Raw genomic sequence first — 23,447 nt, forward strand, 5'->3', positions numbered from 1 at the left:
ATGCGCTACTTCAGTTTATTGTATTTCTTATTGTCCTCATTGACCAGGTTACATACAGATAAGAAAGTATTTGTATAGGTAAGAGCATTGTGTACCCATCAGTGCGGGATGTGAAACAATACAACAAAGGTTACCAGAGAGGTTAAGTAGCCTGAGACTCCAGGTAATGTTTCATTGGTGACTTTTAGTGTTTCTTGACCTGGGACTGAGCAGGAAATGTGTCTCTTTAAAGGGGTATTGCAGTGGGGAAATTTTTTTCCAAATTAACTGGTGTCAGAACGTTGTATAGATTTGTAATTTACTTCTATTAAAAAAATCTCCAGTCTTCCAATACTTATCAGCTGTTGTATGTCCTGCAGGAAGTGGTGTATTCTTTCTAGTCTGATACAGTGCTCTCTGCTGCCACCTCTGTCCATGTCAGGAACTGTCCAGAGCAGCAGCAAATCCCCATAGAAAACCTCTCCTGCTCTGGACAGTTCCTGACATGGGCAGAGGTGGCAGCTAATAAGTACTGGAAGGATTGAGATTTTCTAATCTAAATAATTTAAATATTTGTATAACTTTTTAACACTAAGTTTTTTGTTTTTTTTCTGCCGGAGTACTTCTTTAAGGAGACTGCCAAGATAGCATAGTGAGTCTTTAAGCCATGCAATACTCCATGGGAAAATAAAAGTATGCCAAGTAGCTTTCCTTCAAGGGAAGCTACTCTCTAGTGCCACCTATTGGAGGTAGTGTCCCTGTAAGTTGTATGAAATTCTGGTTTGGATAAAAATCACCAGGGAGGAGCTGGGCCAGAATATAGAGAGTCATTAATGCCTGTCCTGGAGGAGACCATTAAGCTTGCTCAGTCACATGGCAATGGCCTCTCTGCTCTTTTTTGGTAGTGGTGATGGGCAAGAAGGGCTTACTGCGAACGACCGTACGACATCTTATTCAATTCGACCGATTTGCGAACGAGCAACGATAAAAATAGGTTCAGGTCTTATTAAACGATCAACGATTTCTCGTTCGGTCATTAATCGTTAACTTCTATTCAAACGAACGATTATCGTTAAGGTTCGAACGATTTAGCGATAATCTGAACGATAATCTTCCCGTAGAATAGGGCCCTTAAGCATGAACTTAAAGGGAGGCATGAGAGAATAAGGCCTCATTCACATGTCCAGTGTTTTTCACAGTGTGATTTTGTCCGCTCCATGAAAAACAGTCTTGCATCGTTTGGATGTGCTGGTTGGGGGTCGGGGAAGTGGTGATGGGAGCGGGGGAGAGACTGTGACCTGTTCTATTTTTTTTCACTGCACGGATGGTGTGGATTAAATGGGGCCTAAAATTGTACAGGACATGTGAATAAGGCCTAAGGGTCCTATTCCACCAAACGAGCAGGACCCGATCAACGACGTAAATGAGCGGCAATCTGCTCGTTTACTGGGCCACGGCCCAGATCGTGAGACAAGGGCTGCAGGGACACCGATGTCCTTGCAGCCCTTGCTTAATACATTACCTGTCCGGGCTGCAGGTCTTCTTCTCCCAGTCCCGCAGCAGCTTCGGAGCGGGGCTGTCTGAACTTACAGACCGCTCAGCCAATCACCGGCCAGTAATTGGCTAAACGGTCTGTCAGTTCAGACAGCCCCGCTCCGAAGCTGCTGCCGCGTGGGATCGGGAGAAGAAGACCTGCAGCCCAGACAGGTAATGTATGGTTCTGCTGAAATCGGCGGTTGCTGCCGCGCACCACTATTCAACCGTAGCGATGCGATGGTGGCGAACAACGATTTTAGGTCTGAACCCAAATCAACGATCAGCCGAAGACACGATCATCGGCTGATCATTCTCTCTATTCCATGGAGCGAAAATCTGCCGAATCAAGACGCTCCTGTGGAATAGACCCCTAAGACTGCATTCACACGTTCAGTGTTTTTCCTGGTCCGTGAATGTAGTCCGCTAGCTACCTCTGTGATCCATGAAAAACCTTCTGTGTTTACATCCATTTTGCATCCGTGTCCGTGTTTTTCACGGATCTGTTTTAAAGCATTATAAATTACATTGACAACATCACTTGTTTTTCATTGATGAACACTGATGTCACATCCATGAAAAACACGGATCTCATTGATTTCTATGGGGAATGCGTGTCGTGCTTCCGCTCCGAGTTATGACGTCCTATTTTTAAACGGAACTGATTGGAGATCGGGGAAAACACGAACAGTACAAAGCAATGGGCTATGAATTTGGCACGGACAACTTCCCGGATCGTGTGAATGCAGCCCAAGTATTGTCCCTCCTGGAGAAGGGCTACTTACATACATGGATTAGCCGTAACATTACAGTCCAGAGTTATGAGACAATAACTGATAATATAGCATGGACACGGCCACATGTGGGAGGATGCACTGGGCTAAAAATGGAGGCAGGATTGGAGCTTTGGAGAATAGTTTCTCAACTGAATTTGATGGTTACACTAAACAGAATTTTTTTTAAAGTTTACCTTAGATTCGCTGAAGGCAAACGTATAATTATGGGAAGAATATATAGCGCCTTTCCTATTTGTAGGTCTTGGAAGTTTTGATTGTGGCCGTCGAGGTTTACACAGGATAGAAATAGGTGAGCTCTGTGGGTTCAGGGCTTGCCGGGAGGATGTGGGTTTGGCAGGTTGTATATTATATAGTTAATACACACAAGTTAAAGGCCGTGTACACCTTGCAAAAAGCCTTTTTTTTTTTTTACACAATTTTAGCCCTCAGAAGGGAGAAGGAGACCGAGAGTAAGAGCCCTATTCCACGGGAAGATTATCGTTTGGATAATCGTTAAATCATTCAGAACAAAGTGATAATCTTTCGGTTGAATAGCAGTTAACGATTAAACGACTAACGAGAAATCGTTGATCGCTTAATGAGACCTGGACCTATTTTTATCGTTGCTTGTTCACAAATCGTTCGCATGGAATAAGACGTCATTCACAGTAGCAACGAACGCAATAATGACGACAAGGTGACCGCAAGAATGATCATAAGTAATGATATTGTTCCGTGTAATGGGGTGAAGGATTTCAGGTCGTTCACAATAGCGGTCGTTTGAGATTGTTTATCGTTAACGAGTATCCAAACGATAATAGTCCGGTGGAATAGGGCTTTAAAGCTCACCCACAGATTTCTGTGTTTTCAGCAGAAATCAGTAGTTGATAACTGGGGGAAGGAGAATGGATAGACAATAACAAGTGAAGGAATTGTTAGTTTCACCATGGGCAGCAACGTATCAAAAGTTCTGTTTGAGTGCAATACCCTTTGAATTGTGTATAGCGTCATCCTACAATCTTGCAGCCTCATACTTCTTTACTTTTGTCTAGGTTGTTCAGACGTAGAGCACATACAGAAATTGTGTGCTGGATCAGACTACATACTTGTTGTCTGTTACCATGGAGACACATAGTCTGCATAGAAGCTGTAGAAGCAGAACAGCCTTTGTAAAGTTTCTTCATCTTAGATTTATTGGGGCAATAAAAATAGTCTGTGGCGGTGTTCACGACCTGTAAAGTAAGTGTACAGTATAGTGTCACTGTAATGTGCCTTTTGGAATAGGAGGGTTACTTTAGATGTCTTCTGTTAGTCACACACGCTCCATATGTCTGGCATCCGCTCCATTTGTTCCCATTTGGTTTTCTGCATTTTGCCAGGGGTTGACATAATAAAATAGCGGTGACTTGTTCTGGAACTCGCCTGAAAGCGTGTTATTGCAAGACAAAAGCCAGGCCTAATTGATAGTTTATGCTACGCCAGTGGTGCGGTGTAATATTGGAGCATATGTGTATACACGTCACCCCATCAATGTCATTTATCCAGGAGCCCATGGTCTGGATTTCCTGCTGGAGAGCCATATAGAGTCCTAGGAATCGACAATGGTTTGGCACCATGATACAGGCGTGCGGAGACTCTGTGTAACAGTCTGCTGCCATCTTTTCTCCCATACTCCTTTGCTTCTCTTAACACGTCTTAAGGCTTTTCAGCTCATGCAGTGAGTCTTGGAAACACATGGGGAGCTTAAAGGGGTACTCCAGCATGGGGGCACTTTTTTGCTGGGACCGGAGAGGATGTGGCTGAGTAAAAAGACGACCACTCACCTCCCCGGTTCCAGAGGCGGGTCCCGCATCGCGGCACTCCGGTGCCCGCTTCCTGGCCGATTCCTGGTGTTTGACGCGGGCCCGAGACGTGACGTCTCAGGTCCCCTCAGCCACTCAGTAAAGGAGGCGGGATCCGTTTCAAGTCTGCTCAGATCCCGCCTCTGTCACTGAGTGGCTGAGCGGACCTGAGACGTCACGTCTCGGGCCCGCCTCAGACACCTGGAAGTGGCCGGGAATCGGGCACTGGAACGCCGCTATGCGAGTGCCGCGGCTGGAACTGGGGAGGTAAGTGGACGTCTTTTCCCTCAGCCACCTCCTCCCAGCGAAAAAGTGCCCCCCCCCCCACAATGTCCTGTGGATACGTTCTAATCCCCTTATCCGGCAAAAATCTTTCTTTCAAATCAGCTGGTTTCAGAAAGTTATATAGGTTTGTAATTTTACTTTTATTTAAAAATTTCTTGTCTTCCACTAATCAGCTGCTGTATGTTCTGCAGGAAGTGGTATATTCTTGCCAGTCTGACACAGTGCTCTCTGCTGCCACCTCTGTCCATGTCAGGAACTGTCCAGAGCAGGAGAGATTTTCTATGGGGATTTGCTGCTGTTCTGGACAGTTCCTGACATGGACAGAGGTGGCAGCAGAGAGCACTGTGTCCGACTGGAAATAATACATCACTTCCTGCAGGACATACAGCAGTTAAGTATTGGAAGACTTGAGATTTTTTAATCTATATAACTTTCTTAAATTAGTTCATTTGAAAGAAAGATTTTCCCGGTGTACCTCCTTAAAACTCCAGGGCAGATTTATGCATTGTTTATTTCTGTATATATAGTTACATTTCTATTATTATTGGGTTATTCCGCTGCCTGCTCTTTGGGGTGACGTCTATAGCGCTGGCCGCCTTGCTCGGTCTTGTTTACCTGGTTATAGGTATACTTTTGCAGTTATGCCTACAGGTAGTTTGGGGGTGGATTTAGGACATTGCACGACGTAACCCAGTTTCCTTGGTAACTAGAAATTCGTTCCTGTCGCTTCCGTGGTTAAGGCTGCTGGACGCTTATACCTAATGCCAAGTGCATGAGCCGGGCTGTCATGGCAGCATCTCGTTTCGTACGTCTTGGCTGGACCTGTCATGGACCACAGATGGCGACTGCTGAGTTTTCTGCTTGCATTGGTCTCTGGTTACATGTAGGTTGCAGTACAAGAGCGTGAGGGGACAGGGAGTAGCTTGCAGGGGGAGGATGTAACAGGATCTGGGCATTCATGGAGGTCTCTTATAGCCCGCTGGTGAGGAAAGGGTTATGAAGTTATTGATCTTGCATCCTTCTGTAAGGTAGGTACAGATCTCAGACTAGGGAGCAGCACCGCATAAGTGCATATATGGTGTGTGTATAATATATATATATATGCATGCCACGAGCTCACATTAATTTGTTATAGCATCCTGACAGTTCCTGACATGGGCAGAGGTCGCAGGAGAGAGCACTTTGTCAGACTGGAAAGAATACACAACTTCCTGCAGGACATACAGCAGCTGATAAGTACTGGAAGACTGGAGATTTTAAAATAGAAGTAAATTGCAGATCTATATAACTTTCCGAACCCGGTTGATTTGAAAGAAAAAGATTTTTGTCGGAGTTCCCTTTTTAGGAAGCTTCATCTAGAAGTGGTTCACAATTAGGTTTGCAGGAAGTAGTGGAGACCAGCTGTGCCCCTGACTTCCCATATCGCTTCTATGGTATCACTGGATGGGATTATACTCAGTGTTGGCTTCTCTTCCATGGTGTTTTACACAAGATCTCATGGCTTATACTCTTTTTGGATTGCGTTATGTGCTGTTGAGCAGCCGGTACAGAGATGGTGCTGCTGGGACCTGACTCGGGCAGCATCTCTCTTCTCTGTCCATGCTTTACACTGCAGCTCTGCTTTTTTTTTGATCGCGGTAAGCACACTCACTCTCGGCATGATTTTTTTTTTTTTTTTTTTACCAGGTAAATAATGTTGACACTGAGGGACATATGTTCTATTGCATTTCTTCTAGGAAGGGAAATGTTTCATGCATTTTTTTTTCTTCTTACTGCTGCAGCCTTATGCATGAGATGCTAATGATAGGTGACATGATTATAGCGGAGAGTCCCCTGGTATTTGGGGCTTAGGTGACCCAGATGATACAGGATTAGCTATGTTCAAGCTACAACCTGAAAACCTATTTCTTTTCTTTCTATTTCTATTTGAGCCCCCCCTCGTGCGCCGTCTCCCCTCCCCCTCTGGCCACCCTGGCGCGCCCTCTTCTCCTCCCCCTCTGGCCACCCTCGCGCGCCCTCTTCTCCTCCCCCTCTGGCCACCCTCGCGCGCCCTCTTCTCCTCCCCCTCTGGCCACCCTCGCGCGCCCTCTTCTCCTCCCCCTCTGGCCACCCTCGCGCGCCCTCTTCTCCTCCCCCTCTGGCCACCCTTGCGCGCCCTCTTCTCCTCCCCCTCTGGCCACCCTCGCGCGCCCTCTTCTCCTCCCCCTCTGGCCACCCTTGCGCGCCCTCTTCTCCTCCCCCTCTCCCCGTTTACATTGTAAGCCCCTCCCTTTAAACCTGCCCTTTCAGCAGGTAGAGATATGTAAAAACTATATATATACTTAGGGTGCATTCACACGTACAGGATCTGCAGCATATTAGATAGCCCAGATTTGATTTTCTTTGAATCTGCAACTTCAAATCTGCTGCAGATCCTGTATGTGTGAACGCACCCTAAGGTAATATAATTCACAATACCTCTCTGATTTCGATGAGATGATTTCATGCCCCTCCATAGTGTACAGCTATATCTCATTCTTTCCATTATTTCTGGGGATATGACCAGAGGGTAGGCAGTTTGCTTATATATAGCTGTCTGACCAGTGACAGGGGAGCACCTGCCATAGCATAGTGCCGGTGAACAGTCTGGCACCATGCTGGAAGAAGACTTGATTTACCTTTAAGGGGCAGTGAGGATTATCTAGAGCAGTGTTTTTCAACTCCATTCCTCAATCCACCAATAGGATATGTTTTGAGGATATCCCATGCAAAAAACACCTGTGATAATACCTGATCCGCCGAGTATAATTATATCACCTTTGAAATACTAAGGAAATCCTCAAAACATGACCTGTTGGTGACCATGAGGACTGGAGTTGAGAATCATTGCTCTAGAGTCAGGCTTACAGATTTCTTGTCCCCAGGCACTCTCTTCCTAGCTGTAGCTAAGCTCCACCCCACTTCCTGTGTTCTGTCCTGGTGCACCTGTTGCTAAAGACAGATTTCCCCTAGCAATGCAGTGAACAACAGATTGCAGGAAAGAGTAACCTAGTGGCTTAAACTTGTTTATATAGATTCATTATTGGTAAATGAATTGATTACAGATCACAGAAGAAGGTTGTGTGAAACAACAGGAACCATTTAAACCTTGTGAGCCAGAGCCAATTAGTCCATATAGAGACAATAGAAATCTATTGGGATTTCATTAACGGCAATTTAAAGTTTGTTTTTTTTCCTATCAGTAATGGCAGAAACAGGGGTCCCTGAGCAGTCAGGACCCCCACAGCTGGGTTGTGTAACATGAACCTGTCAGAGATAGGACGTCTTTTGACCATTTAAAGGGGCTGCTCAGTCTGATCACACGCAGCTTGTAAAAAGGATATAAAATAGGCGTCTTCTGCGTGTGTATTGTGTGAGGCTTTGTCTGCGGCTCCTGCAGTGCTGATAACGCGGCACGGATTCACGGATCCTGATAAAGGATGTCCCTGCCATGTGACGGCAGCCTTCATGCCCATATATGGTCACTGCCATAGGCAAACACTTTCTATTGGGACCGCTTGATTGTCACTAGGGTTACCTACTGATTCTTGCCGGGGACATTTTTTTTTTTTTTTTTTTTCCTTTTTTTCCTTTTCACTCCTCCTTATTCTCCTTTTTGAAGGACGTTGAAGTGAATTAGCGTCCGGCATGTGAACAAGTGGCTGCATTGTACAGATTGCAAAACAGGGATCACATTGTAGCTGCGGGATTTACTATCACATTGCTAAAGGATCTGCAATAAAATCCTCGGCTGTAAGGTATTGTGTGCTGCAGGGGCACGGCATCCACCATGGAGCGTGGCTTTTCAACCTTTTACTTTTTATTATGTTATTGGATGTTGATCTTTTATGTGATGCAGTCTATTATGTTATATGGTCGCCAATGCAAAACGCCATGGTTCTCATCCATATGTAACAGGTGACTAAGGGCGTCTTTCTTCTCGACAGGTTTGGGGGAACTCATGTTAAGAGAGGAAATCCTTTGAAGAGGTCGTCCAGAAACTTGGTGGAAAAGGTAAAATGAAGATTTATTATTATTCTAATATATTTTTATTATTTAAAAGAAAAAAAAATTATATATATATATATATATATATATATATATATATATATATATATATAATATTATTATTAAAATATATAATAATTTTTTTTTATATTTCATGGTGAAAGCTTTGCATGTAACATAGATCCCCTGTAATACAGGAATCATGGAGCGTGACTATTAGGGATCTCATGGATGTGCATCACCTTTAGGGTTCACATGTACCTCATCTGCTGCCGATTTTCACCATTTGTTTATATTGATTAAATCTGAACACACCCTGAGAATATATCCAGGCTCCCGGCCTCCATTGTTTTTAATGTTTTGCTGATTAGATATCTATAAAACTCATTCATTGCTCATTTAAAGTGCTACTCAGGCGAAATCTAAAATCTTTCTTTCAAATCAACTTGTTTTTTGAAAATTATACAGACTTATTTACTTTAATGTAAAAAATTTCACGTCTTACAGTACTTATCAGCTGCTGTATGTCCTGCAGGAAGTGGTGTATTCTCTCCTGTCGGACACACTGCTCTCTGCTGCCACCTCTGTCCATGTCAGGAACTTCCAGAGCAGTAGCAAATCCCTATAGAAAACCTCTCCTGCTCTGGACAGTTCCTGACATGGACAGAGGTGGCAGCAGAGATCACTATGTCAAACTGAAAAGAATACACCACTTCCCGCAGGACATACAGCAGCTGATAAGTGCAAGAATACTTGAGATTTTTAAATAGAAGTACATTGCAAATCTGTTTAACTTTCTTACTCCAGTTGATTTTAAATAAAAAGATTTTCACCAAAATACCCCTTTATGCCAGTATACATTCTGCATCAGTTCTGCAAGATCTCTGCTTGCTGTCATTGAGTAGAAACCCCTTAAAGGGGTTATCCAGTGCTACAAAAACATGGCCACTTTCTTCCAGAGACAGCCCCGCTCTTGTCTCCAGCTTGGTCAGGGTTTTGCTGCTCAGTTCCATTGAAGTGAATGGAGCTTAATTGCAAACCGCATCTGAACTGGAGACAAGAGTCGTGCTGTCTCTGAAAGAAAGTGGCCATGTTTTTGAAGCACTGGATAACCCCTTTAATCGTGGCCATGTGACAGATACACATTACGTTTTATACGTCAGATTTGAATGAGATTTATGGCGCCAGTGACAGTCTGGATCCTATACTTATGCATAGATCATCCACAACCCTATTCACATGGTGCAGATGATGTGTGTGCGGAGGAGGGGGGGAGAGTATAAGGAGTATGCTACTTTTTTTTATCCCGGTCGGAATTAACACAATACAGATTAGCCTTATTGAATAGGGCTAAACCTCCCATGAGCCTGTAGCTGAAGGCTGTAATCCTGATCCCTTCCATGGATATTGTAGTTAAGTTAAATCTGCCATATGCATCTCCATAAAGTGTGAACAGACTCTTACAGTACATCAGCACTGAGGTAACAATCCCTGTGGGACCATCACATGAACAAGACTATTGAAGGACTGCAAGCACAGATCTTAAAGGGGTACTCAGCAATTATTTTTTTTTATAATTTTATATAACTTTCTATTTAAAAATCTTAAGTCTTCCAGTAATTATCAGCTGCTGTATGTCCTGCAGGAAGTGGCGATTCCTTTCCAGTCTGGAGCGCAGGAGAGGTTGTCTATGGGCATTTGCTTCTGCTCTGGACAGTTCCTGACATGGACAGAGATGGCAGCAGAGAGCACTGTGTCAGACTGGAAAGAATACACCACTTCCTGCAGGACATACAGCAGCTGATAAGTACTGGAAAACGTGAGGTTTTTTAAAATAGAAGTACATTGCAAATCTGTATAACTCTCTGACAACAGTTGAGTTGAAAGAATTTTTTATTTATCAATTTATTAATTGGGACAAACAAAATTACGGTAATGCACGAACCCTATCGCTCTGCATTTGAATCCCTCAGCCATAGGGTGGCATCTATCTTAATCCAGGATTAAAATGCCAAACCATTCTGCAAGTAAATTCTCTTTCCTCTACTTGATAACCATGGGGAACTTGTGCAGAAAGTACAATAGAAAAACAATGAATAGGCCTGATATGCTGAAAATGGGGAAATCCTTTAAAGTTTTTTTTTTTCTTTTCTTCCCTATAGATTAGCATAATAAAAAGAAAGCTAACCCCTCATCTTCTGTATTTTGTACAGTGTAATGTATACGTTACACCTGGCAGCACACAGGAGACGGGGAGGGTTATTTCCATGGACTGGTGGAACTTCCTCATTTACTATGTAAAACACAGGTGTCACTCAGGCCCTCTAGCTGCTGCAGAACTACAATTCCCATCATGCCCAGATAGTTAAAGCTTTGGCTGTCCAGGCATGATGGGAATTGTAGTTGTGTAACAGCTGGAGGGCCGCAGGTTTGATACCCCTGATGGAAAGGGAAACAAGCTGTCATACAAAGTGCAGGAACTTCTTATAAAGGGGTTAAAGGGGTTATCCAGCGCTACAAAAACATGGCCACTTTTTCCCCTCTTGTCTCCTGATTGGGTGGGGTTTGGAACTCAGCTCCATTGAAGTAAATGGAGCTTAAAGGGGTTATCCAGTGCTACAAAAACATGTCAACTTTCTTTCAGAGACAACACAACTCTTGTCTCTAGGTCAGGTGCGGTTTGCAATTAAGCTCCATTCACTTCAATGGAACTGATCAGCAAAACCCCGCCCAAGCTGGAGACAAGAGTGGGGCTGTCTCTGGAAGAAAGTGGCCATGTTTTTGTAGCGCTGGATAACCCCTTTAAAGGTTATGGATGCGCTAGCTTTATTGATGTTGGTTTTCATTGATTTTTCAGCATAGGATTTAGGTCCGTGTTCTCCAACCTGTAGCCGCCCTCCTCCACACTGTTCCTAACTACAACTCCCATCATACCCTGGCAGCCTTTATAGGGATTGTAGTTTACAGCCACTGGTTTAGACTGGTCTTGAACTCTATGGCAGAGACCTAGTAGACATTGTATGTAATACAAATTATAGCAGGGATGGGGAACCTTGGCCCCCCCAGCTGTTGCAAAACTACAACTCCCATCATGCCTGGACAGCCAAAGCTTTAGCTTGATGAGAGTTGTAGTTTTGCAACAGCTGGAGAGCCAAGGTTCCCTCCCCTGCTATAGCCTCCCAGTATTCCCTGCTGGGGGATAAATAGACCCTGTGTAATTCTTAGACCGTCTAAGAATGTGCCGGATTTATTATGGTGTCTCATCTTTACACGGTCTCATCTATGTTTAGGCCATCTATTAGTTGGCTTACTATAAGCTGATATTGCACGAGCCTTTTTGGCTTACCGTGTCATTGCCCCTTTTAAAGGGATTATCCAGGACTAGAAATACTTTTTTCCAAAAAATGCACCACCCCCTGTCCTCTGGTTGTGTGCGGTATTACAACTTGGTTCCATTTACTTCAATGCAACCAAGCTGCAATACAACATACAACATGAATCTTTCACTGTGTACAGTCGGTGTATAGTATTTCAGGCTCCTGCAGGGGAATCGAATGCTTCTCGGACAGATCACTGCTGATCGCTGGGAGTCTCATGGACACTGTACAATGGGATCTGCCTCCTGCCAAGAGAGTTCCCAGTGGACGACCCCTTTAAGCATTAGCAGCAGGCTTACACAGTGTGAGAAGTAAATCCTCCGGTGTGACCTAGTGCTTATCATAGGAGCCTTGTCCATTATTGTTTTCCATCACTTTGGATACTGTACTGCGTTTCCCTATTACCAGCTCTCTGTATATCAGACTTAATGTCACTCCCCAGATGGATGTATACAGTCTGGAGTCAATGTTACGTAGGTACACGAGACAACATTTATGGCTTTGGCAGTGGGATGAAGGATTTTCCACATAGGTGTGACATTTTTTAGGGTCCCCATCGATCCCGCCCTGGCTTCAGTCCTTGATAAGTGAGTAAAAATCCCGTGTATACAGATGCAGCACAGAAACACTGTCCCATCCCTGACCAACCAGTATAGCCCTAACCATATACCATTGAACCATTGGAATATACAGGGATCTGGTAGGTTCTTACATAGATCATCTGTATTTGGGACCATTTATCTGCTCTAATCCGGCAATCTGGGAATATTTGGCAGAACAGCGTTATTGATCTGTGAGGTATTTATAGTCACTCTGCAGCGCCACCACAGGGGAGATCGAGCATTACACAGTGACTATTCAAATAAATGGGTTATCTGTCTAATGGAGAACAGGGCAGATCCTCCAGAGTCCTTGTCCATGAGGAGTTAAAACACTTAACCAGTGTGAAGGAGGTGCGGGCATCAGGACAGGAGACAAGCCAGTCCGTGGCTCTCCTCCAGGCCGTGTATTCACCATCACTGTGTGTAATCCTTTATGGGGGTGTGATCCGGGATACCTCACATATTCTGGATATAGCATGCTGCATTACTGGCATTATATCCTCCAGCTACAGGGCGTGCCCATGCTATAGTATAGTTTTGTATGTTCTACCCACCCATGGCCCCTGTATTCATATTAATAGTGGGCATGCTGTGCCCACATCCAGTTTTCCTCTCCTCCTTTTCTTCCTATGATGCAGCATAGGGCGCTGTGCACCCTCCCCACCCTGCTCTGAGTCGTCTTCCTGGCCTTGCGTCATTCCTCTCCCTGTGTGTCCTCAAACCCACGCCGTACTGCGCTGCCAGGAAGACAAGCGCTGTTTGTTAAGTCCCCTCCATGGCTTTTAAGCCTTTTTGAGAGTTGGCATTATTATGTACTGAGGGGCGGTAGTCGCCCCTGTTCTGCTGACTGTTCATTGTCAGGCCGTGCACGCTCTTCATCCTCATTTTATAAAACCTCCACCCCACTAAAATCGGAGAAAAATCTTGTTCTGAAATCACATAGACCAAAAGTTGATCGGGGCAACAGGTGGCAGTCGCCAGTCTTTTCTATTGTCTCCGAGCTGTCCTAGATTTTCTGTGTTCCCACATTTGCAGTTTTATGTTTCTTGGTTTATATAGGTAGACGCTGGTTATGTGTATTCTGCACCTTACTGGTTGGGCTTTGTCATGTGATCAGTATTACCAGGCTTCATCAGATTGTTCTTGATGAGAAATACAGCCACCATGAGGCCTGGTAATGCTGATCACATGACAAAACCCAGACAGTCCACGTAATTAATAAGGCTGGGTTCACACTACGTTTTTGCAATCCGTTTTATTTTTTCATCCGTTTTTTGCAAAAAAAAAAAAAAAGGATGAAAAAAACTGATGCATGTGTGTGCATCCGTTTTGATCCGTTTTTCCATTGAATTTCAATTGGATCCTTTTTTTTTTTTTTTTTTTTTGTGTACGTTAAAAAAAAAACTGATCCGTTTTTTTTTTTTATAGTGGAATCCAATGGAAAAACGGATGCACACACATGCATCTGTCTTTTCCATCCATTTTTTGCAAAAAACTGATGAAAAAAAAGGATTGCAAAAATGTAGTGTGAACCTAGCCTTAGGCAGTAATTATCTAAGCAACAACATGGTAAATGTGTGAACACAATGTAAGAGCAACGGATGCTGTTTGCCACTCAAAAAGATGGCTGTTCTAGTGAGTGTCAAACAAGCACCATTGTTGCACTGGAAATTGCATTGATTTCAATGCACAACGGCCGAAAATAATTGACATGTCAATTATTTCCAAGGCCGTTGTTCAATAAACTTTGAACAATGCCCGTTGTTTGCATTGACTTCAGTGCAACGCATTTCCGTATGACAAGAACGTCCATTTTAATTTCAAACAACTGCCGTTCTTGTCATAAAAAATGTGTTGTGTGAACACAGCCTTATGGGTTCAAAGCTTCTGCCACTGTGGCCTAATGACAGCCTATGTGCTATGGGTTTAATAAGCACCTGTAGCCATGTATTACAGATCAGACCGGGGTAAGGGATTCATGGCCATAACTTAAAGGAATTACTCATCATCTTTTGGCTGTAACATAACAAACTTTTGTCAAAACCCATAAAATGTCGCTGTCATTGGGAAGGGATCCCGAGGATGCTATTAACTTATATGATGTTATGTCTGCACGGCCTGGAGCAGCGGGGACTACTCCCTGCTGGACGGGACATGTGGGAGACTGACCTCTGAGCAAGTCATCCCACTGCTCCCTGTTTTAAAGGGGAAACTTCAGTGTCTCTCTCTTGGGTCTGTTTGCTGGGTAGCCCCTCAAAGAACAGTTCAGGCGTAATCGAGCAACAAGCCGGGTTAGCAAGTGACTATGCTGCGTCTCCACACTCTTCCTCCGGAGTAAACGGATCAAAATGTAGCCGTTCTTTTTAACCCTTTCAGGACCTGGGGTCATTGCCCAGGTCGTTTTAGGACATCAGCTTATGCGATCAAAATGATCCCATTAGCTGATGTCCCTGTGTCTGCCCCCTCTCCTCTGCCCCCTGCTGCTGGAGAGAGGAGGGGACAGAGCTCACTGGCACGCGCCCAGCCTTCCCTCCCGACCCCTGCCGGCTTCTGTAGCCAGGAAACTGGAAGCCTGAGGCTACCATCGGGGCTCAGCGATCAATTCGCAGAGCCCCGATGGACAGCGGACAGAGAATTCTCCCTCTGTAGAGGGAGAATTATCTGTCAGAAGCCCTATAGGTGCTGCGGTCGTGCTGACCGCAGTATCCATAGGGTTAACTCTCAGCACTGGAGCATGGCCGATTCCCGGCTATCACTGATAGCCGGGACCTGCCGCGGATGACACAGGCGCAGCTCCTGCACCTGTGTCATCCTGGATCGTTAATTAACGTCGCTGCAGAGACGTTAATTAACTGTGGGCTGCGGGAGAGGGTTAACATACACAAAAAACATGCTCAATCATGATCTGTGTTTTTTTTTTTTTTTTTTTTATATTGTTTTTTATAATTGAAACAGATGGAACAGATGAAAACGCAGGCACACAAATTCATCCCTTTTTCATGTTTTTTTTTTCTTCTCCATAAAACGGATGAAAAAAACTATTTGCAAAAAAATGCAGTGTGAACCCAGCCTAATAGATCCTGCAGGGAGCTCTAGTGCAGAATTTCAGCGGAGGTGATCTGGGTTTTATTACAGTAAGGCCACATTCACACACCCGTAGTGCAGTCCGTGGCCGCGACCCGCACTACCGTATGTGTATCCGTAGTGCTCCGTGCTTCACGGAGCACTATGTTCACACATCATTTCCCCAGCGATCTGTGCCGCAAAAAAAACGGTCCGCATTACAACATGTCCGTTTTTTTTGCGGCAGGGATCACGGCCCCGTATACACCTACGGACGTGTGAACAGGGCCATAGGATAACATTGGTTTCATGTTCTGTCCGCAATTGTGGACAGAACAACGGATGTGTGAATTAGCCCTAAGGCCGCTTAGGGGTAAGTGCTGAGGTCAAATACACATACAACTCAAGGCACATCTGCATGATCTGTATGGTCTCTAGTTTACTCAGTGGAGAGCAACCATAAAGAGCGTCTCTTGCTCTGGAAGACCAAACATGCATGTGCCTTAGGGTCCTATTACACGGAGCGATTTTTAACGACTAACGATAAACGATCGTAAACAAGATTGTTTATCGTTAACCTGAAATCGTTCGTTCACCATATTACACAGAACGATGGTCGTTAGATACAATCGTTAATATGATCGTTATTGCGATTGTTAGTATGATTGTTTATTCCTTCTGATCCCAGCAAAACAATGAACAATGTGCAATTACACTAAACGATTAGTGAACAAATGCGGAACTTGAGCGAACAAATTTGAAATTACAGCGAACGATTAGCGATAATTTTCGGTTCAGATCTAAATCAACAATCATCGACATACAAAAGATTTTTCGATCTTTGCCTGCAATTACACAGAACGATTATCGTTTAAATTCCAACGATCTAAAGATTTTTTGCACGATAATCGTCCTGTGTAATAGGGCCGTTACCCTGACTGTCCCCTGGTTATATTATAGGTAAGGTGTAATGCACCCATTCACCTAAGGGGGCACTGTAGGCAATAAATTACAGCAGATCATGTGGAAATGATACACGTGCCTGTGAAGTATAGCGGGGGGAATCAGATGAAACTGAAAGAATTGTCTCCCTTTATTTGGTGTCATCTGTAGCTTTGTTCATCCAGAACACCCTGTTTCATGAACAGAATGCTGGGATCACACTGAAGCCCCCCCTCCATGGACTCTTCTAGTCCCCTAACAGCAGCTCCTCCATAACGTCTGATAGTCCCGTGCGGCATAAATTACAGCGACACAGGGCTCCATTGTGTGATGTGTGAGCGGGCCAGTATGTTGTACAACAATCAGACCTCCCTCCCCTCAGAGGGTCATAGGCAGAGAACGGCCGCTGCCTTTTGCTGGGATTTCCCGCACTGGATGCCAGGGGTTTTATAACAATCACTGTGAGTACTCACCCCCCATCATTTCTGCTACTGGGGGGGGGCGGAGGACTGTGTGACGCTGAGCGGCCTACATGCTACAGGACCATAAAGTGCAGGAAATCCCGCAGCTGTGCTCCTCCGTCACTGACATTACCTTGTAAAGTGCCACCGATAGGAAATAATAACTCTCCTAGTGTCTGATTTACGAGGCGATGGGGCGGGCTGAGATATTTGTAATAAGGGCCTCGATGCGGAGTCGACATAATGGTCCATGCACAGGACCTGTGATCATACTGACCCTGTTAGTCTCCGGCCTCCATAGACTTTTGCTTCCTTTACGATTTTTAAAGGAGTTCTATATCCAGTGTTAAAAAGTACAACTGATTTTTTTTTTTTCCAAAAACAGCGCCACTCTCGTCCTCTGGGCATGTGAGGTATTACAACTCAGCTCTATTCATTTCAATGTAACAGAAGATGTGAAGTAATGCAGAGTAGGGGTTGTTGACCAATATCAACTGGTGCCAGAATGTTCCATAGATTTGTAAATTACTGTAAATCAACTGGTTTCAGAAAGTTATATAAATTTATAGTGTTATATAGATTTTTTTATTTACTTCTATAAAAAAAAACAACAACTTAAGTCTTCCAATACTTATCAGCTGCCGTATGTTCTGCAGTAAGTGGTGTATTCTCTCCAGTCTCTGCTGCCACCTCTGTCCATGTCAGGAACTATCCAGTGCAGCAGCAAATCCCCATAGAAAACCTCTCCTGCTCTGGACAGTTCCTGACATGGACAGAGGTGGCAGCAGAGATTGTTCCATTACGTGATGGGAGATCCTGTCTCTGTAGTGCAATAGGACAATACCCGCCGACCCCTCATACTATTTGTGCAGTAGTTATAGTGCTTCTCCCCTCTAGCGTCCAGCATGTGACAGTGCCCGGATAGGGGGCTTTATAACAAGGGTGAGGGGAGTATGAGAGTAGGGTAGAGCAGACTGCAGAGAGGCCGTCCATTACTCCCCTGCAGCAATCCTCATTACCATCTGTATTGATCCTGCACTGGATTTAGAACTGACCTTTTATTGTGGATGGGAAATGGATTTCTGCCCAGCAGAGAGTGACGGCCCGAGGAAGGTTTACAACGGACAGACCGTCATCTAGTGAGCACACCGGGGCAGATGATGATGATGCTGCTGCTGAATAATACATGGCTCCTCTCTGCTCACTTACCTATCCCCACCATATAGATATATACACCGTGCTGGGAGACAGTGCTGACCACTGACAGAGGAGCATCCTGCCTTACAAACAGCACCCCTCTCAACACTGGGTTGTCTGGTATTGCAGCTCAAGTGGAGTAGGGCTGAGCGACATGGCCCACAAAGGGGAGTTCTATCTATCTCCTATCAGTCAGTCAGTCTGCTATCTATCATCCATTTCTTTCTCCCTCTGTTAATGATTTAGTAATAAGCATTATCATTTTTTACCAGGATGCCATTTTTGCAGTTCTCCATGTATCTGATGACTAGTATAGAATTGCTTCACTCTATCCTCATTGGTAAGCAGTATACGCCACCTAGTGGACACCTTGTAAAATAACATGGAAACCAAGTATTGTACAGAGGGGTTTTCTGGTTCAGGATGCATCTCTCCAAACACGTGGGTGTCCTGAGCTGATAGGGAGGAATCCCTGAGGAGAGTCGGCCGTACATAAGCTACAGCAAGAGCCGCTTCCAGTGATATCTTGGGTCTTAAAGTGTCACTGTCATTTAATTTTTTTTTTTTTTTTTGCAGAAATCAATACTACAGGCGATTTAAAAAAAAAAAAAAAAAAAACTTTTATAATTGGGTTTATTAGCCGAAAGATGCATTTTTATTATGTAAAAAGCAGTATGAAGCTCTCCCCCCCCCCCCCCCCCTGTCTTTATTGTTCTCTATGGAGAGGGGAGGGGTGGAGGGAGATGAGGCACCAAAACAGGACAACATAGAGTTAAAGGGGTAGTGCGGCGGTAAAGAATTATTCACAGACTAACACACATTACAAAGTTATACAACTTTGTAATGTATGTTATGTCTGTGAATGGCCCCCTTCCCCGTGTCCCACCACCCCCACCTGTGTACCCGGAAGTGTGGTGCGCTATACTCACCTGTCACGTGCCGACACCCGTCTCCGATCTTCAGCGAGTGACGTCTTCTTCGGGCGGCCGGCGAACAGCTCCGTCTGTCCCGAATGCCGGCCGCCCTCTGCAGCGTCATCAGCCACTCAGCCGCGATTGGCTGAGCATAACTGCTCAGCCAATCGCGGCTGAGCACAGTTGTGACGCGGCGGAGGGTGGGACGGGCGGCAGCGACTCGGCCGTCCGTACGAAGATGACGTTTGGCACAAGATGGCGGACGGCCCTCGACACGGATCAGGTAATGTATAATGCACCACACTTCCGGGTACACGGGCGGGGGTGGTGGGACACGGGGAAGGGGGCCATTCACAGACATAACATACATTACAAAGTTGTATAACTTTGTAATGTGTGTTATTCTGTGAATAATTGCTGAGTGCCGCACTACCCCTTTAATTTACAGCTACATTATCGAGCTATCTCCTCTGAAGTCAGCACGGACTTCACTGTGTAATCTTTTTGTTCTCTGCTGGCGACTAATCTCCCTCCTCCCCTCTCAATAAAACACACAGGGTCCGACTGATGTAAAAGAGTCAAGATTTCCTGATAATGAGTGGATGAGAGAGAGGAGGGGGGGGGACCTGGAAAAAGGCTTTTTGGACGCAGATAATGGCATATTTGCCTAATAAACCCAATTACAAAGTTTCTTAAAATCGCCTGGACTATTGATTTCTGTAAAAACAAAACAAAAAAAAACTCTACGACAGTGACACTTTAAGGACCACCGGTATACTCTGAGTATTTAATTCCTAGTGATAACTGTTGATCCAAAAGGACTTTAGGGCCCCTATAAATCAACTGCAGGGACCCTCAACCTGGATGGGAGAAATATAGATACGATACTGTACTAGATACTACACACACACAATTTTTATTTTGCAATGATAGAATATTTTCTCCACATGTCAATAGAAGACTGCTATATTGCTAGAGAGGGTGTTAACAGCATTTAGAGATTAGCTTTACAGTAGCCAACCTGATTCATAGAAAAAAATAGACTGTGGATGACCTGCTTTTATAGGAGAGTGTTGTGGGCATGCTCTGTGTCCTGGGCAGAGAAGGGGAGCTCTGACCATCATTCATTTACTGGGCCTATTACACGGCCCGATAATCGTTTAACAAGGGCGGCATGGAAATCGTTACCAATGTCCTTGCAGCCCTTGCTTAAACTGCATACATTACCTATCCATGGTCCAGGGCTCCTCTTGCGCTCTCCTTCTCCCCCGGTCCCGTGTGCTGCAGCTTCAGTGCTCAGCCAATCACTGGCCGCAGCGGAAAAGCAAAGCGCAAGAGGAGCCCTGCAGCATGGATAGGTAATGTATACGGTTTGCAGTTTATTACACGGAACGATAATCGGGCGGATTGGGCTGATTATCGTTCAGTGTAATAGTACCCTTCGGATCATGGAAGAAGTAATCCCCTGCCATACTCCCCTGGTAGCGGTTTATGTCTCTGAGAATAGAAGTGGGTCATTTGAAATGCAACAATGCCCAATGCTTGCTTCCCCCAACATCATCTGTCAGGGAGTAGTCGGGAGGCCTCCAAACACATTCAGTCAGCTGGTCCTATTGAAAACAATGGGTTCAGCCATGTTTTTACCATTGTTGTATGGATGCCTTTACTGTACTGATGTTGTTATATCAAAGATTTATGTGACAAGCGGCTGATGAGGCAGAGCGATCAGTGTTCTCGTTCCTCTTCCATCTTTCGGCCTATGTCCTGAGACCTCTCCAGGCCCCCAGGCAGTAAGCACCAGGGACAGAGCTTCGGTTTCTATTCTCAGGTCACTTCACGTTTCTTGCAGTTTCCTCCATCCAGCAGCAGGGGGCAGCAGACGATCACAGATGAATGGCTATAGGGCCGTCAGTGAGGTGCAAGCGTCTCCCTCTCAGGAAATCCACCGAGTAGCATTGCAGGGTTGTCAAAACAGCTGCACAATGTCTGCTTATGTGTGTGTGTTTAGCTTTGCTGCTTTTCCCGGACAATGCCCGGCTTTATACAATCTATAGCTTTGTGCTCGGCTTCTCTCCGCTAATGTTTATGATGGAGGAGCATTGCACTAAGCCCATTACTGGATGAGAAATAAGCCTTTTAGGATGATAGGAATTACTTTTCAGGATATGAATCTTTCACCTTTTACGGCAAGTTTTAGGTTTACTTCAGCAAAAAAAAAAAAAAAAAAAAAAAAAGAGTCAAAGCAACTGGTGCCCATACTTATCAGCTGCTGTATGTCCTGCAGGAAGTTTTGTATTCTTTCTAGTCTGGAGAGCAGAAGAGGTTTCAATGGGAATTTGTACGTCGCTGGACAGTTTCTGATGTGGACAGAGGTGGCAGCAGAGAGCACAGTGTCAGACTGGAAAGACTACACCACTTCCTGCAGGACATACAGCAGCTCATAAGTACTGGAAGACTGGAGATTTTTAATAGAAGTACATTACGAACAGTTCTCGAATAACCTTTCTTTACACTGTGTACAAGAGGGAGTAATACTGGCAATGAGGAGTCATGCCGGCATTTATTACTCTAAAGAGGTTTCCCCATGTTATGAAATCCAGGAATATCGCTGGGATATACCATGGCTTTGTCATAGGTGGGGTCCAACCTCTAATTTTTCTTTGAATACGCCTTTTAATTTTTTCTTTCTTTCCTGTATTGCTGGGGTAGCCATTAAAAGAAAGTCATGCCTACTTATTCCAGTGCTCTTGCAGTTCCTTTTGGTCCCATATTAATCCTTTTTTGCGGCCTCTTAGATTACCTCTCTGAGCGGGTAGGTCTCTCTGCAATGTGTCTTCTCAAAAGCTGGGGGAATGAGATGAGCAGTAGGGGACCGAAAGGAACCGCAGTGGGGCCTGTGGTGTACTGGAATAGGAAAGCATGATTTGTCTGTGTGTTTTAAGTAATACCTGACTTAAAGGAGAGGTCCAGCAAAAATATTTTTAACGTATTGTATTGTCCCCCAAAAGCTATATAAATCACCAATACAGTATACACTTATTATAGGAAATGCTTATAAAGGGCTTCTTTCCCTGCACTTATTACTGCATCAAGGCGTCATTTCCTGGATAACATGGCGATGTCACTTCCTGGATAACATGGCGATGTCACTTCCTGGATAACATGGCGATGTCACTGCCTGGATAACATGGTGATGTCACTTCCTGGATAACATGGCGATGTCACTTCCTGGATAACATGGCGATGTCACTGCCTGGATAACATGGTGATGTCACTTCCTGGATAACATGGTGATGTCACTTCCTGGATAACATGGTGATGTCACGACCCGACTCCCAGAGCTGTGCGGGCTGCGACTGCTGGAGAGGATGATGGCAGAGGGATGCTCAGTGTCCCCCTGCCATCATCCTCTCCAGCAGCCACAGCCCGCACAGCTCTGGGAGTTGGGTCGTGACATCGCCGTGTTATCCAGGAAGTGACATCGCCGTGTTATCCAGGAAGTGACATCGCCATGTTATCCAGGAAGTGACATCGCCGTGTTATCCAGGAAGGGACATCGCCGTGTTATCCAGGAAGTGACATCGCCGTGTTATCCAGGAAGGGACATCGCCGTGTTATCCAGGAAGGGACATCGCCGTGTTATCCAGGAAGTGACATCGCCATGTTATCCAGGAAGGGACATCGCCGTGTTATCCAGGAAGGGACATCGCCGTGTTATCCAGGAAGGGACATCGCCGTGTTATCCAGGAAGTGACATCGCCGTGTTATCCAGGAAGTGACATCGCCGTGTTATCCAGGAAGTGACATCGCCGTGTTATCCAGGAAGTGACATCGCCGTGTTATCCAGGAAGTGACATCGCCGTGTTATCCAGGAAATGACATCGCCGTGTTATCCAGGAAGTGGCATCGCCGTGTTATCTAGGAAGTGAAGCCTTGATCCAGTAGTGCAGGGAAAAAAGCACTTTATGTGGATTTCCCATAATAAGTGTATATTGGTGATTTGTATAACTTTTGAGGGACAATACAATACTTTAATAACAATTTTTGCCGGACTTCCCCTTTAATAGCACTGCTCTCCTGCTGCTGCAAAACTACCAGTCCCATAATGCACTGAAAAACTCTGTCCAAAGATGGACGGTCTCTTTAGGGAAAATAATATTCTGATGCCCTCTTCAGTAGGCAAAGACACCGGTAGTCTTCCTTGCACTTTTACATAGCATGTACTAACATACTGGGCCTGGATATGGAGCCGCGTCCATCCGGCCTATTAATATATCTATTGACAAGTAAGAAATGAGCAGAAATGCCTGAGGATTAGTGATTGCCGAGTTGGTAGCCGCGGGCACATGATCTTTCCTGAGGTCTGACGCGCGCTCCAGTGCCGGGTAGAAAAGCTTATTGACTGGGAGTCCTGGCCTCTTGTTAAGCCTGGAAGCCACAGTCTCCAGCTC

The 23,447-nt window shown here is 45.0% G+C and overlaps 1 protein-coding gene across 5 annotated transcripts in view; it reads left to right on the forward strand.

Annotated features, from left to right (window-relative positions):
• The window catches only part of CYRIA (CYFIP related Rac1 interactor A), a 55,672-nt gene that overhangs the window by 14,785 nt on the left and 17,440 nt on the right, over positions 1 to 23,447 (forward strand). For 4 of the 5 annotated variants that reach the window (XM_069974099.1, XM_069974096.1, XM_069974102.1 and 1 more), the window contains exon 2: positions 8,380 to 8,446. The gene's annotated coding sequence lies outside the window, so the exon portion shown is untranslated. Of the gene's footprint in view, positions 1 to 8,146; positions 8,191 to 8,379; positions 8,447 to 23,447 lie in introns of those variants that run through there. The other variant, XM_069974098.1, reaches the window with a different exon arrangement.

The sequence above is a fragment of the Dendropsophus ebraccatus genome, chromosome 6, assembly GCF_027789765.1.
Source record: "Dendropsophus ebraccatus isolate aDenEbr1 chromosome 6, aDenEbr1.pat, whole genome shotgun sequence".
NCBI lineage: Eukaryota > Metazoa > Chordata > Amphibia > Anura > Hylidae > Dendropsophus > Dendropsophus ebraccatus.